The sequence below is a fragment of the Helianthus annuus genome, chromosome 13 (assembly GCF_002127325.2).
Source record: "Helianthus annuus cultivar XRQ/B chromosome 13, HanXRQr2.0-SUNRISE, whole genome shotgun sequence".
Taxonomy (NCBI): Eukaryota; Viridiplantae; Streptophyta; class Magnoliopsida; order Asterales; family Asteraceae; genus Helianthus; species Helianthus annuus.
In genome coordinates, this window is record NC_035445.2 from 61,582,405 (window position 1) to 61,597,016 (window position 14,612).

Below are 14,612 nucleotides of genomic sequence, written 5' to 3' on the forward strand. Positions count from 1 at the left end.
TGAACCCTATCAGAGGAACAGATAATGTAAAGCCAAAACTGGGTCAGCTCGGTGGATTCAGAATAAGCAGATGCTGATATGCATATCTCTCCCCTTGAAAGTGATTACAACAACTGATGACCTCCTATCTGCTGATCTTACTAACTGCTGACCAATAACTGCTGCTCAATTAAAGATCTGATGAAGAATCAAGTCCTGCTGATTCAATCTACTGCCTTGAGTCAAGCACTGCTAATCCGGACAAGTGCTGCTGGGTTCACAGTAGTAGAAGGTTGCAGTAGTTGTTCTATAGTCTGTTATGTAATAGAATGTAATAGCAGTAGTTAACACAAGCAGTGTCTATATAGATCAGAGGTTAGAGTTTGTTAGGAGGTTAGATGTCACTTTCATGGTGACGTCAGCTAAAGATGCTCAGTAGTTTGCAAGTGCTTATAAATAGTACAGTACTTTGTACTGTTCTATTAGCTCTTCACATCATTCGTCTTCTTTGCACGAACAAACTACTGAGCTCGGGCTGAGGGGGAGTTTGCATTCATACATCATCATTGTAATCGTGTTTGAAATAAATTCAATCATTCGGTTCTATGTGTAAAGATGTTTGATTAAAAGTATTACTCTCATTTGATTGTATACAAAGTTTGTGTTCATCTTAATTTCCGCTGCACACTCATTCATTTCCATCTTATTTTACAAACAAAAGTACAATCAAAAGGAAACTCAGATCCAACAATTGGTATCAGAGCTAGAACAGTCAAATTTGATTTAACAATCATTTTGACGTAAATAGTTCAGCTCAAAACAGTTGATACTGATCGTTTGTTCGTCGTTGAAAAATAGAGTAAGGATTAATCACCATTATAGTTGATTTTTCAGTACCTGTAAAACAACAAGAATGACGTCACAATCTCAGGACGATAAAAACAACATTGGCTCGCTCTTTAAACCACCTATGCTAAAAAGAAATGAGTACAACATCTGGCAGAGGAGGATGGGTCACATCCTTGCTCAACAAAGCACAGGTTGTTGGAAGTGTGTTATCTTTGGTCCTCATGTTCCTATAGTGCCAAGCGCTGAAGATGCTAAAAAATTTGTTCCTAAACCTGTTGAAAATTATACTGAAACGGATTATCAAAAATTTGAACTAGATGCTAAAGCATTTAGTATTGTTGCATCAGCGCTCCCCAACGAAATATATGCTGGACTGTTACATTGTAACAGTGCCAAAGAGTTGTGGGACGCACTTAAGGAACAGTTTGGAGGTACCGAAGAGGTCATAGAAAACAATAGGGAAATCCTGAACCAACAGTATGAAACATTTTGTCATGTTAAAGGTGAATCACTGACTCAACAATTTGAGCGTTTCAGTTGTCTCATCAGTGAACTGATGCTTGTTAAGGTCACTTTTTCAAACTCGACTCAAAATAGCAGGTTCCTCAGATCACTGCCAGAAAAATGGGACACAATAGCTATTGTCACCAGAACTGCACCTGAGTTCAAGGATCTGACCTTGACCCAACTCCATGGTCGACTCCTGACCTTTGAGAGGGAGTTGAACCAGAAAAGGAAGTTACAAGAGTCAGGAAAAACCGTTGATGATTATTCATTCGGTAACACTGCTCTTCTGGGTCAAGAAGAATCTGGTGGTAGTGGTAAGGATCAGGGTTATGATCACTTCATTGACATAACTGCTGGTGCAAACTTCAACAACCTTGATCCTCACTCTACAGGTTATGCATTCACTGCAAATGAAAACCAGATGTCAGACAATTTAAGCTTTGAACTCAATGATTTACAGCATTTCGACCCCACTGACCTAGAAGAAATGGACATCCTGCACCAACTGGCCTTGCTAAGTGTTAGAACTAGCAAGTTTTATAAGAGAACTGGGAGAAAATTTCCAGGTCTTCATGGGAACCTAAGGGTTGGGTTGGATAAATCGAAAATCAAGTGTTACAAGTGTAACAGGTTGGGACACTTTGCTAGGGAATGTAGGAGTCAAACAACTGGTCCCATAGTCACTCACCCTAGTTCAAATTCTAGACCTCAAACTCAAAACATTGTGCACTATGCCCAATATGCCCCAGCAGCACATGTGAACACTGCTCACTATGTTGTTGCCCCTATGCCAGTGCATTATGTCCAAACAGCTGCTCCACAAATCCAATTTGTTCAAACCCCTGCTCCCCAGGCACAAGTGCAATCTGCACCTCAAACTACTGCTCCAGTAGTTACACAACCTGAACAACAAAGTTTCTTTAGTCAAGAGTTTGTTGACTGGAGCAGTATGCCTGAAAATCTTAATGATTAAAATTTTGCACTATATGCTTCAAATGATTCTACTCACAATGAATTTTGTTTGATGGCATTAGAGTCAATACAGGAGGGGGTTGAATCTGAGGAGGAACAGCTGAAGGTTGAAATAGTGGAAGAGGTGACTGAAGCAGTGGTTACTGCTGTGACTGATGAAATACTGCAGGGAGAAAGTTCAGGTGCCCTGATTGAACCAATGATAGATCTATGGTCTGAAGAAGACAAGAAAGATGAAAAGGCTGGTGAGGAAGAAGAGAGAGCTGATGAGGAAGAGAATCCTAAATGTGATTGTGCAATGATGGCTGCTGCCAAGGTATCACCTCAAGTTCTAGAAAAACTATGTTCTGACAATTGCATTATTGCTTTTGCTAACATCAAAGAGGTGAATGAAAACCTTAGGAACAAAATCTTAACTGATGAAGTCAAATTTGAAAGATCTTTAAAAGAACTTAAAAACAAGTTGACTGAAAAGGAAAAAGAGATTAGCAGTTTGAAAGAAGAGCAAAGCATAACCAAAACCCAACTCCAAACTATGGTAGAAAAATACCAAGTTTGCAAAAAGGAGTTAGAATCCACCCAGATTACTTGTGAAAAATGGGTGGAATCATGCAAAGGGTATGAGGTTATGCTTGAGAAACAGATAAAAAGCAATGTAAAATTTGGGGTTGGTTATAGAAAACATGATGATGAAAACACTGCTTTTGGAAAATCTGTTTCAACCACTGATGAAACTACTGAGTTCATCTCAACAAACAAGGATGGCCAAGAAGTGAAAATCACTGACAAACTTGGTAACAAAATCACACTTGACAGACTAGTGGGTCCCTCTGCATTTGAGGAGATTGAAATCATCAATTTAAACCAAGATGGTCTGATGAGTGTGATATCCTTGAAAATTTCAAGCCAATGGACTTTACATCAACTGATGGTGTTAAGGCTCCAAAAGCTAAAGCCATTCCTCTTAAGGATATTCCAGCAGTGGTCAAAACCTCTGCTATAAAGGAGTCTGAAAAGAGGAAGAAGAAAGAGAAAATTGATAACTTGTTTTGTGAATTCTGTGAGAAGAGGAACCATCTAACAAAAGATTGTTTCCATCTAAAAGCTTATGACTTAACCAAAACAAGTGTCACTACTTCAGCTGAAAGTTGCAGTGTTTGTGGTAAAACAAACCATAAAACTCAGGCATGTGTGTACTTCAAAAACTTCAATGAAAAGAAGAATGAGTACATGGCTAAAACATCCTTGAGTTCATCAGCATCTTCACCATCTGTCAAGTTCACAAAGAAACAACCACTGTTTGTGCCAGTTCAAACAGCTGTCACAAAACAGCTGAACCAAACATCTGTCAAAAGAGATGTTCAGGTTATTGATGCACCTCCTGCCAATCAATTCAGAAAGGGCAAGGAAAAACAGTCTTACCAAAGGATTCCACACGTTTATGAGGTCTACAAAAAGCCCTCTAAACCCAGAGTGAATAGGCATCCTTTCGGTTACCAGCAGTTGATTGGGCAAGACCCCCAACAGTGGTTAGCAAGAAACAGTACTAAAACTGTCCAAACCCCTGACTTAACCACTGCCCATCACACTGCATCCATACCAGACACTGTTGAGACCCCATCCAAAGCCCTGTTGGCTTTGGAGTCCTTAATGAACTAATCCTTTTACTTCATGTGCAGGGAGCTTCTGCATGCTTTGATAGTCTATGGTATGTAGATAGTGGAGGCTCCACGCACATGACATGATGTAAAGCCCTCCTCAAAGACTTTAAAATCCATGGTGGGGGTGATATATCCTTTGGAAATAATAGTAAAGGGAAAGTTCTGGGGTCTGGAACAGTGCAATCTGGCAATGTAAAATTTGAAAATGTCAATCTAATAGACAATCTAAAATTCAACCTTCTGAGTGTGTCTCAAATGAGTGACAAAGGGTTTGGGTCATTCTTCACAAAAGACTGTTGTAGGATTGTTGGACCAGAAATGGTCAAAAAGATTGAAGCAATAATTAAAAATGGTCAAACAAAACTTGTTGCTCAAAGAAGTGGCAATGTTTATGTTGTTGACATGTCTAAAGAGTGTCCTAGAGCTGATGCCTGTCTGTTCTCAGCTGCCTCTAACAAAGAGACAGAACTTTGGCACAAAAGACTGGGACACACAAATCTTAAGACAATAACAGAAATTTCAAAAAATGGTTTGGTGAGAGGCCTACCACAAAAATTATTTTCATGTCCTGAACATTGCATTTCCTGTTTAAAAGGAAAACAGCATAAAAGTTCCTACAAGTCCATTGAGGAGTCCAAAACAACCCAGTGCTTGCAAATGCTGCACATGGATTTGTTTGGCCCAGTTCAAGTCATGAGCCTCAAAAAGAAAAGATATTGTTTAGTTATAGTTGATGACTTTTCTAGGTTTACATGGACTTTCTTTTTGCACTCTAAAGATGAAACTGCAGGCATTTTGCAAGACTTTGTGACACAGGTTGAAAAGCAATTTGATCTTCCAGTGAAAAGCTTTAGGAGTGACAATGGCACATAATTTAAAAATAGGGAGTTGGATGCCTTCTGTGTGAAGAAAGGGATTGTAAGGCAGTACAACATCCCTAGAACACCAGAGCAAAATGGGGTTGTTGAAAGAAAGAACAGAACTTTGATTGAGGCTGCCAGAACCATGCTTGCAGATTCAGGTTTGCCATTAACTTTCTGGGCAGAGGCAGTAAACACTGCTTGCTATGTCCAGAACAGAGTTTTAATCAACCCCAGGCACAAAAAGACTGCCTATGAAATTCTGTATAAAATCAAACCACTGATCTCATACTTCAAGGTATTTGGCTGCCCATGCTTTATTTTGAACTTAAAAGATTCCATTTCAAAATTTGCAGCCAAAATTGATTGTGGTTATTTTCTGGGATACTCAACCACTGCCAAGGCCTACAAAGTGTTCAATGCACGGACCAAGGTAGTGGAGGAGACTTTGGATGTAAAGTTCAATGAACTTTTATCAATGAAAATCCCAGCAAATCCTGCTGAACTGTTTGATCTTGAAAAATTCACTTTTGAAAATACTGCTGTCAAGACTAACAATGCAGGTCCATCAGAGGATACAACACCAGACTATGGGTATGAAGTCATCATCCCTCAAAGGTCTGCCACAAAAGGTAAAGCATCAGTTGTTCAAAACAACTGTCAAAGCTCAACCACTGCTGCATCAATAGTTGTTGATCAAAGTAGCCCATCCACCACTGCTTCCATATCCTCAACTACTGCTGACAAAAGTCCTCAAACAGTGGATAAAAGTCAGCAGTGGTCCACTCCATTACCACCCATTCCACCACCTTTTGAAGCCACTGCTAGGTCATCAAAGTCACCAGCAGTGGTTAGCTCAGATGATACACATTTGCAGCCTTCACCAACAAATGCCATCATACCATATCAAGGAGATTTAATCTTCTTGAGATCTCATCCACCTGATCAAATCATTGGCAACATCAATGAAGGGGTGCTCACAAGAAGCCAAACCCAAAACATTTGTCTTTTTGCTAGTTTTCTATCACTCCATCAGCCAGTCAAGTACCAAGAGGCACTGAAAGACAACAGCTGGGTAGAAGCCATGCAAGAGGAGCTCCAACAGTTCAAGAGACAACAAGTATGGGAGCTTGTACCACTGCCAAAAGAGGTCAGTCCCATTGGCACAAAGTGGGTCTTCAAGAACAAAACAGATGAAAGGGGCATTGTTGTCAAGAACAAAGCCAGTGGTTCAAGGTTATAGACAGGAAGAGGGGATTGATTATGATGAAACATTATCCTCTTTTTCTCATTTTTTTCCTGTGGTTTTTTTTCTATTGATTTTTGGTGGGGCCGTCTTATTGTCTGAATTGATGTGAACATTATTTTGTATGTTTGTTTTGATCTTTTTGCTGTTGGGATTTGATTTAATATGGTTATGATTGGTATATTGGGGTTTTTGTTCTTGGCTCTTATTTAGTGGTGTTTCTGTCTTGATCTGTTGGTGATTTTGTGAATTTGTTAAATGTTTTGATCAGTGATTTCGAATTGGTTGAATGTTTGTGTGAAAAAAAAACTGTGGGTTTGACATGGTCGATTGGGCGGCGATGATGAAAAAAACGAAAATTTAGATAACGATGGCGCGCAAGGACGGCGGAGGTAGGTTTTTTGAACCGCAACCCCACTTTTGCAGCCTTTTGTTGGGATTGAACCCTATCAAAGAACAGATAATGTAAAGCCAAAACTGGATCAGCTCAGTGGATTCAGAATAAGCAGATGCTGATATGCATATCTCTCCCCTTGAAAGTGATTACAACAACTGATGACCTCCTATCTGCTGATCTTACTAACTGCTGACCAATAACTGCTGCTCAATTAAAGATCTGATGAAGACTCAAGTCCTGCTGATTCAATCTACTGCCTTGAGTCAAGCACTGCTGATCCGGACAAGTGCTGCTGGGTTTACAGCAGTAGAAGGCTGCAGCAGTTGTTCTATAGTCTGTTATGTAATAGAATGTAATAGCAGTAGTTAACACAAGCAGTGTCTGTATAGATCAGAGGTTAGAGTTTGTTAGGAGGTTAGATGTCACTTTCATGGTGACGTCAGCTAAAGATGCTCAGTAGTTTGCAAGTGCTTATAAATAGTACAGTACTTTGAACTGTTCTATTAGCTCTTCACATCATTCGTCTTCTTTGCACGAACAAACTACTGAACTCGGGCTGAGGGGGAGTTTGCATTCATACATCATCATTGTAATCGTGTTTGAAATAAATTCAATCATTCGGTTCTATGTGTAAAGATGTTTGATTAAAAGTATTACTCTCATTTGATTGTATACAAAGTTTGTGTTCATCTTAATTTCCGCTGCACACTCATTCATTTCCATCTTATTTTACAAACAAAAGTACAATCAAAAGGAAACTCAGATCCAACAATTGGTATCAGAGCTAGAACAGTCAAATTTGATTTAACAATCATTTTGACGTAAATAGTTCAGCTCAAAACAGTTGATATTGATCGTTTATTCGTCGTTGAAAAACAGAGTAAGGATTAATCACCATTATAGTTGATTTTTCAGTACCTGTAAAACAACAAGAATGACGTCACAATCTCAGGACGATAAAAACAACATTGGCTCGCTTTTTAAACCACCTATGCTAAAAAGAAATGAGTACAACATCTGGCAGAGGAGGATGGGTCACATCCTTGCTCAACAAAGCACAGGTTGTTGGAAGTCTGTTATCTTTGGTCCTCATGTTCCTACAGTGCCAAGCGCTGAAGATGCTAAAAAATTTGTTCCTAAACCTGTTGAAAATTATACTAAAACGGATTATCAAAAATTTGAACTAGATGCTAAAGCATTTAGTATTGTTGCATCAGCGCTCCCCAACGAAATATATGCTGGACTGTTACATTGTAACAGTGCCAAAGAGTTGTGGGACGCACTTAAGGAACAGTTTGGAGGTACCGAAGAGGTCATAGAAAACAATAGGGAAATCCTGAACCAACAGTATGAAACATTTTGTCATGTTAAAGGTGAATCACTGACTCAACAATTTGAGCGTTTCAGTTGTCTCATCAGTGAACTGAGGCTTGTTAAGGTCACGTTTTCAAACTCGACTCAAAATAGCAGGTTCCTCAGATCACTACCAGAAAAATGGGACACAATAGCTATTGTCACCAGAACTGCACCTGAGTTCAAGGATCTGACCTTGACCCAACCCCATGGTCGACTCCTGACCTTTGAGAGGGAGTTGAACCAGAAAAGGAAGTTACAAGAGTCAGGGAAAACCGTTGATGATTATTCATTTGGTAACACTGCTCTTCTGGGTCAAGAAGAATCTGGTGGTAGTGGTAAGGATCAGGGTTATGATCACTTCATTGACATAACTGCTGGTGCAAACTTCAACAACCCTGATCCTCACTCTACAGGTTATGCATTCACTGCAAATGAAAACCAGATGTCAGACAATTTAAGCTTTGAACTCAATGATTTACAGCATTTCGACCCCACTGACCTAGAAGAAATGGACATCTTGCACCAACTGGCCTTGCTAAGTGTTAGAACTAGCAAGTTTTATAAGAGAACTGGGAGAAAATTTCCAGGTCTTCATGGGAACCTAAGGGTTGGGTTGGATAAATCGAAAATCAAGTGTTACAAGTGTAACAGGTTGGGACACTTTGCTAGGGAATGTAGGAGTCAAACAACTGGTCCCATAGTTACTCACCCTAGTTCAAATCCTAGACCTCAAACTCAAAACACTGTGCACTATGCCCAATATGCCCCAACAGCACATGTGAACACTGCTCACTATGTTGTTGCTCCTATGCCAGTGCATTATGTCCAAACAGCTGCTCCACAAATCCAATTTGTTCAAACCCCTGCTCCGCAGGCACAAGTGCAATCTGCACCTCAAACTACTGCTCCAGTAGTTACACAACCTGAACAACAAAGTTTCTTTAGTCAAGAGTTTGTTGACTGGAGCAGTATGCCTGAAAATCTTAATGATGAAAATTTTGCACTATATGCTTCAAATGATTCTTCTCACAATGAATTTTGTTTGATGGCATTAGAGTCAATACAGGAGGGGGTTGAATCTGAGGAGGAACAGCTGAAGGTTGAAACAGTGCAAGAGGTGACTGAAGCAGTGGTTACTGCTGTGACAGAAGAAATACTGCTGGGAGAAAGTTCAGGTGCCCTGATTGAACCAATGATAGATCTATGGTCTGAAGAAGACAAGAAAGATGAAAAGGCTGGTGAGGAAGAAGAGAGAGCTGATGAGGAAGAGAATCCTAAATGTGATTGTGCAATGATGGCTGCTGCCAAGGTATCACCTCAAGTTCTAGAAAAACTATGTTCTGACAATTGCATTATTGCTTTTGCTAACATCAAAGAGGTGAATGAAAACCTTAGGAACAAAATCTTAACTGATGAAGTCAAATTTGAAAGATCTTTAAAAGAACTTAAAAACAAGTTGACTGAAAAGGAAAAAGAGATTAGCAGTTTGAAAGAAGAGCAAAGCATAACCAAAACCCAACTCCAAACTATGGTAGAAAAATACCAAGTTTGCAAAAAGGAGTTAGAATCCACCCAGATCACTTGTGAAAAATGGGTGGAATCATGCAAAGGGTATGAGGTTATGCTTGAGAAACAGATAAAAAGCAATGTAAAATTTGGGGTTGGTTATAGAAAACATGATGATGAAAACACTGCTTTTGGAAAATCTGTTTCAACCACTGATGAAATTACTGAGTTCATCCCAACAAACAAGGATGGCCAAGAAGTGAAAATCACTGACAAACTTGGTAACAAAATCACACTTGACAGACCGGTGGGTCCCTCTGCATTTGAGGAGATTGAAAATCATCAATTTAAACCAAGATGGTCTGATGAGTGTGATATCCTTGAAAATTTCAAGCCAATGGACTTTACATCAACTGATGGTGTTAAGGCTCCAAAAGCTAAAGTCATTCCTCTTAAGGATATTCCAGCAGTGGTCAAAACCTCTGCTATAAAGGAGTCTGAAAAGAGGAAGAAGAAAGAGAAAATTGATAACTTGTTTTGTGAATTCTGTGAGAAGAGGAACCATCTAACAAAAGATTGTTTCCATCTAAAAGCTTATGACTTAACCAAAACAAGTGTCACTACTTCAGCTGAAAGTTGCAGTGTTTGTGGTAAAACAAACCATAAAACTCAGGCATGTGTGTACCTCAAAAACTTCAATGAAAAGAAGAATGAGTACATGGCTAAAACATCCTTGAGTTCATCAGCATCTTCACCATCTGTCAAGTTCACAAAGAAACAACCACTGTTTGTGCCAGTTCAAACAGCTGTCACAAAACAGCTGAACCAAACATCTGTCAAAAGAGATGTTCAGGTTACTGATGCACCTCCTGCCAATCAATTCAGAAAGGGCAAGGAAAAACAGTCTTACCAAAGGATTCCACACGTTTATGAGGTCTACAAAAAGCCCTCTAAACCCAGAGTGAATAGGCATCCTTTCGGTTACCAGCAGTTGATTGGGCAAGACCCCCAACAGTGGTTAGCAAGAAACAGTACTAAAACTGTCCAAACCCCTGACTTAACCACTGCCCATCACACTGCATCCATACCAGACACTGTTGAGACCCCATCCAAAGCCCTGTTGGCTTTGGAGTCCTTAATGAACTAATCCTTTTACTTCATGTGCAGGGAGCTTCTGCATGCTTTGATAGTCTATGGTATGTAGATAGTGGAGGCTCCAGGCACATGACATGATGTAAAGCCCTCCTCAAAGACTTTAAAATCCATGGTGGGGGTGATATATCCTTTGGAAATAATAGTAAAGGGAAAGTTCTGGGGTCTGGAACAGTGCAATCTGGCAATGTAAAATTTGAAAATGTCAATCTAATAGACAATCTAAAATTCAACCTTCTGAGTGTGTCTCAAATGAGTGACAAAGGGTTTGGGTCATTCTTCACAAAAGACTGTTGTAGGATTGTTGGACCAGAAATGGTCAAAAAGATTGAAGCAATAATTAAAAATGGTCAAACAAAACTTGTTGCTCAAAGAAGTGGCAATGTTTATGTTGTTGACATGTCTAAAGAGTGTCCTAGAGCTGATGCCTGTCTGTTCTCAGCTGCCTCTAACAAAGAGACAGAACTTTGGCACAAAAGACTGGGACACACAAATCTTAAGACAATAACAGAAATTTCAAAAAATGGTTTGGTGAGAGGCCTACCACAAAAATTGTTTTCATGTCCTGAACATTGCATTTCCTGTTTAAAAGGAAAACAGCATAAAAGTTCCTACAAGTCCATTGAGGAGTCCAAAACAACCCAGTGCTTGCAAATGCTGCACATGGATTTGTTTGGCCCAGTTCAAGTCATGAGCCTCAAAAAGAAAAGATATTGTTTAGTTATAGTTGATGACTTTTCTAGGTTTACATGGACTTTCTTTTTGCACTCTAAAGATGAAACTGCAGGCATTTTGCAAGACTTTGTGACACAGGTTGAAAAGCAATTTGATCTTCCAGTGAAAAGCTTTAGGAGTGACAATGGCACATAATTTAAAAATAGGGAGTTGGATGCCTTCTGTGTGAAGAAAGGGATTGTAAGGCAGTACAACATCCCTAGAACACCAGAGCAAAATGGGGTTGTTGAAAGAAAGAACAGAACTTTGATTGAGGCTGCCAGAACCATGCTTGCAGATTCAGGTTTGCCATTAACTTTCTGGGCAGAGGCAGTAAACACTGCTTGCTATGTCCAGAACAGAGTTTTAATCAACCCCAGGCACAAAAAGACTGCCTATGAAATTCTGTATAAAATCAAACCACTGATCTCATACTTCAAGGTATTTGGCTGCCCATGCTTTATTTTGAACTTAAAAGATTCCATTTCAAAATTTGCAGCCAAAATTGATTGTGGTTATTTTCTGGGATACTCAACCACTGCCAAGGCCTACAAAGTGTTCAATGCACGGACCAAGGTAGTGGAGGAGACTTTGGATGTAAAGTTCAATGAACTTTTATCAATGAAAATCCCAGCAAATCCTGCTGAACTGTTTGATCTTGAAAAATTCACTTTTGAAAATACTGCTGTCAAGACTAACAATGCAGGTCCATCAGAGGATACAACACCAGACTATGGGTATGAAGTCATCATCCCTCAAAGGTCTGCCACAAAAGGTAAAGCATCAGTTGTTCAAAACAACTGTCAAAGCTCAACCACTGCTGCATCAATAGTTGTTGATCAAAGTAGCCCATCCACCACTGCTTCCATATCCTCAACTACTGCTGACAAAAGTCCTCAAACAGTGGATAAAAGTCAGCAGTGGTCCACTCCATTACCACCCATTCCACCACCTTTTGAAGCCACTGCTAGGTCATCAAAGTCACCAGCAGTGGTTAGCTCAGATGATACACATTTGCAGCCTTCACCAACAAATGCCATCATACCATATCAAGGAGATTTAATCTTCTTGAGATCTCATCCACCTGATCAAATCATTGGCAACATCAATGAAGGGGTGCTCACAAGAAGCCAAACCCAAAACATTTGTCTTTTTGCTAGTTTTCTATCACTCCATCAGCCAGTCAAGTACCAAGAGGCACTGAAAGACAACAGCTGGGTAGAAGCCATGCAAGAGGAGCTCCAACAGTTCAAGAGACAACAAGTATGGGAGCTTGTACCACTGCCAAAAGAGGTCAGTCCCATTGGCACAAAGTGGGTCTTCAAGAACAAAACAGATGAAAGGGGCATTGTTGTCAAGAACAAAGCCAGTGGTTCAAGGTTATAGACAGGAAGAGGGGATTGATTATGATGAAACATTCGCCCCTGTTGCAAGATTGGAAGCTATCAGACTGTTCCTGGCCTTTGCTGTCAACCACAACATGAAGGTGTTTCAGATGGATATCAAAAGTGCTTTCCTTTATGGTACATTGCAAGAAGAGGTATATGTATGTCAACCTCCAGGCTTTGAGGATCCATTTTATCCTGATCATGTCTACAGGCTAAACAAAGCCTTGTATGGCCTGAAACAAGCACCAAGGGCCTGATATGAAACTCTTTCCAACTTTCTACTCTCAAATGGTTTCAAAAGAGGTACCATTGATAAAACACTGTTTCTTAAATGGAGAGGGAAAGATTTAATGATTGTCCAAATTTATGTGGATGACATTATTTTTGGAAGCACATGTACCAAAATGTGTGAAGAGTTTAGAGAACTCATGACAGCTGAGTTTGAAATGAGTGCAATGGGTGAGCTGCAATGCTTTCTTGGTCTCCAAGTACAGCAAATGCAAAATGGAACTTTCATTCATCAAAACAAATATGCTAAAGAACTTTTAACCAAACTTGATATGAATGATTGTAAACCATGCAGCACACCCATGGCCACAAATAAGCTGGTCATGTCTGATGAAAAGGATGAGCTGATTGACCAAACACTTTATAGAAGCATGATTGGGTCTTTATTGTACCTAATTGCATCTAGACCAGACATCATGTTTGCAACATGTGTCTGTGCAAGAAGTCAATCAGCTCCCAGAAAATCTAATCTCATTGCTGTAAAAAGGATTCTCAGATACATAAAAGGTGCTCCCACACTTGGTATCTGGTATCCAGCTAATGGGAATATCAAGCTTTCAGGTTTCTCAGACAGTGACTTTGCTGGTTGTCACACAACAAGGAAGTCCACATCAGGAGGGTGCCAGTTTCTAGGTGACTGCTTAGTTTCTTGGCAAAGCAAAAAGCAAGCAGCAGTTTCAACATCCACTGCTGAGGCTGAATACATTGCTGCTGCAAGCTGTACAGCCCAACTCCTGTGGCTTCAAAATCAGTTACTGGATTTTGGTATCACTGCCTTAAAGACACCACTTATGCTGGATAGCCAGGCAGCAGAAAATATCATCAAAAATCCAGTTTCCCATTCTACCACCAAACACATCGACATCAGACATCACTTTGTGAGGGATTGCTATGAAAAAGGTTTGATTTCTCTGCATCATGTCCCAACTAAAGACTAGCTGGCAGATGTGCTCACAAAAGCACTTGATACAGCCACTTTTGAAAGTCTGGTCTCTAGGATTAGGATGCTGAACATGGAATAACAAGCAACATCTTGTTTTCTATGAATAAAAGCAACAAAATGTTTTCAGAAAATCAAAAATCCATCCTTAAAAATAGCTTAAAAATGAAAATTTCATTAAAATCCTTAAAAGTCTGCCATAACCACTGATTGTTCAAAAGTCTGCTCTACATCAAAAAGTCTGCCCAATGCTGAAAGGCAACCTCTGTTCTCTCATTCCTTGATAACCACTGTTGTTCAAAAGCAGTGTCTTATCCACTGATATGCTATCTACTGATAGTAAAAATCATCCACTGTCCTCTTTCCACTGCTTTCATCCGTTGCTTTCACCAAAAGTATTGTCCTTCATTTTCACCAGTGGTTGTCACGTGGGCAGTACATAGCAGTCAGACTTTTTGTAACGGCTGCCACGTCAGCATTCACTCTCTCTCTTATAAAACTCCCCACTCACCATCCAAACAGGGTTTTACTGTCGAATTGAATTCACAAAAATTCTCTTCTCAAAGCAGTTTTTCTTTCCATCTCCCACAAAATTCCTTCGATAAATCATTTCAAAAATGACAAAATCGAAGTCATCTGCAAAACCCACATCAAAATCCTCGAAAACAGCCTCTCAAAAGGCAATCATCACTGACATTCCATTCAAAAAATCTCACAATCTCCTGGGTCTTCTCACAAAACCAGGAACCACGGATGTTTTCGATTCCATTATCGCCATCTTGGCAAAATCAAAGTAC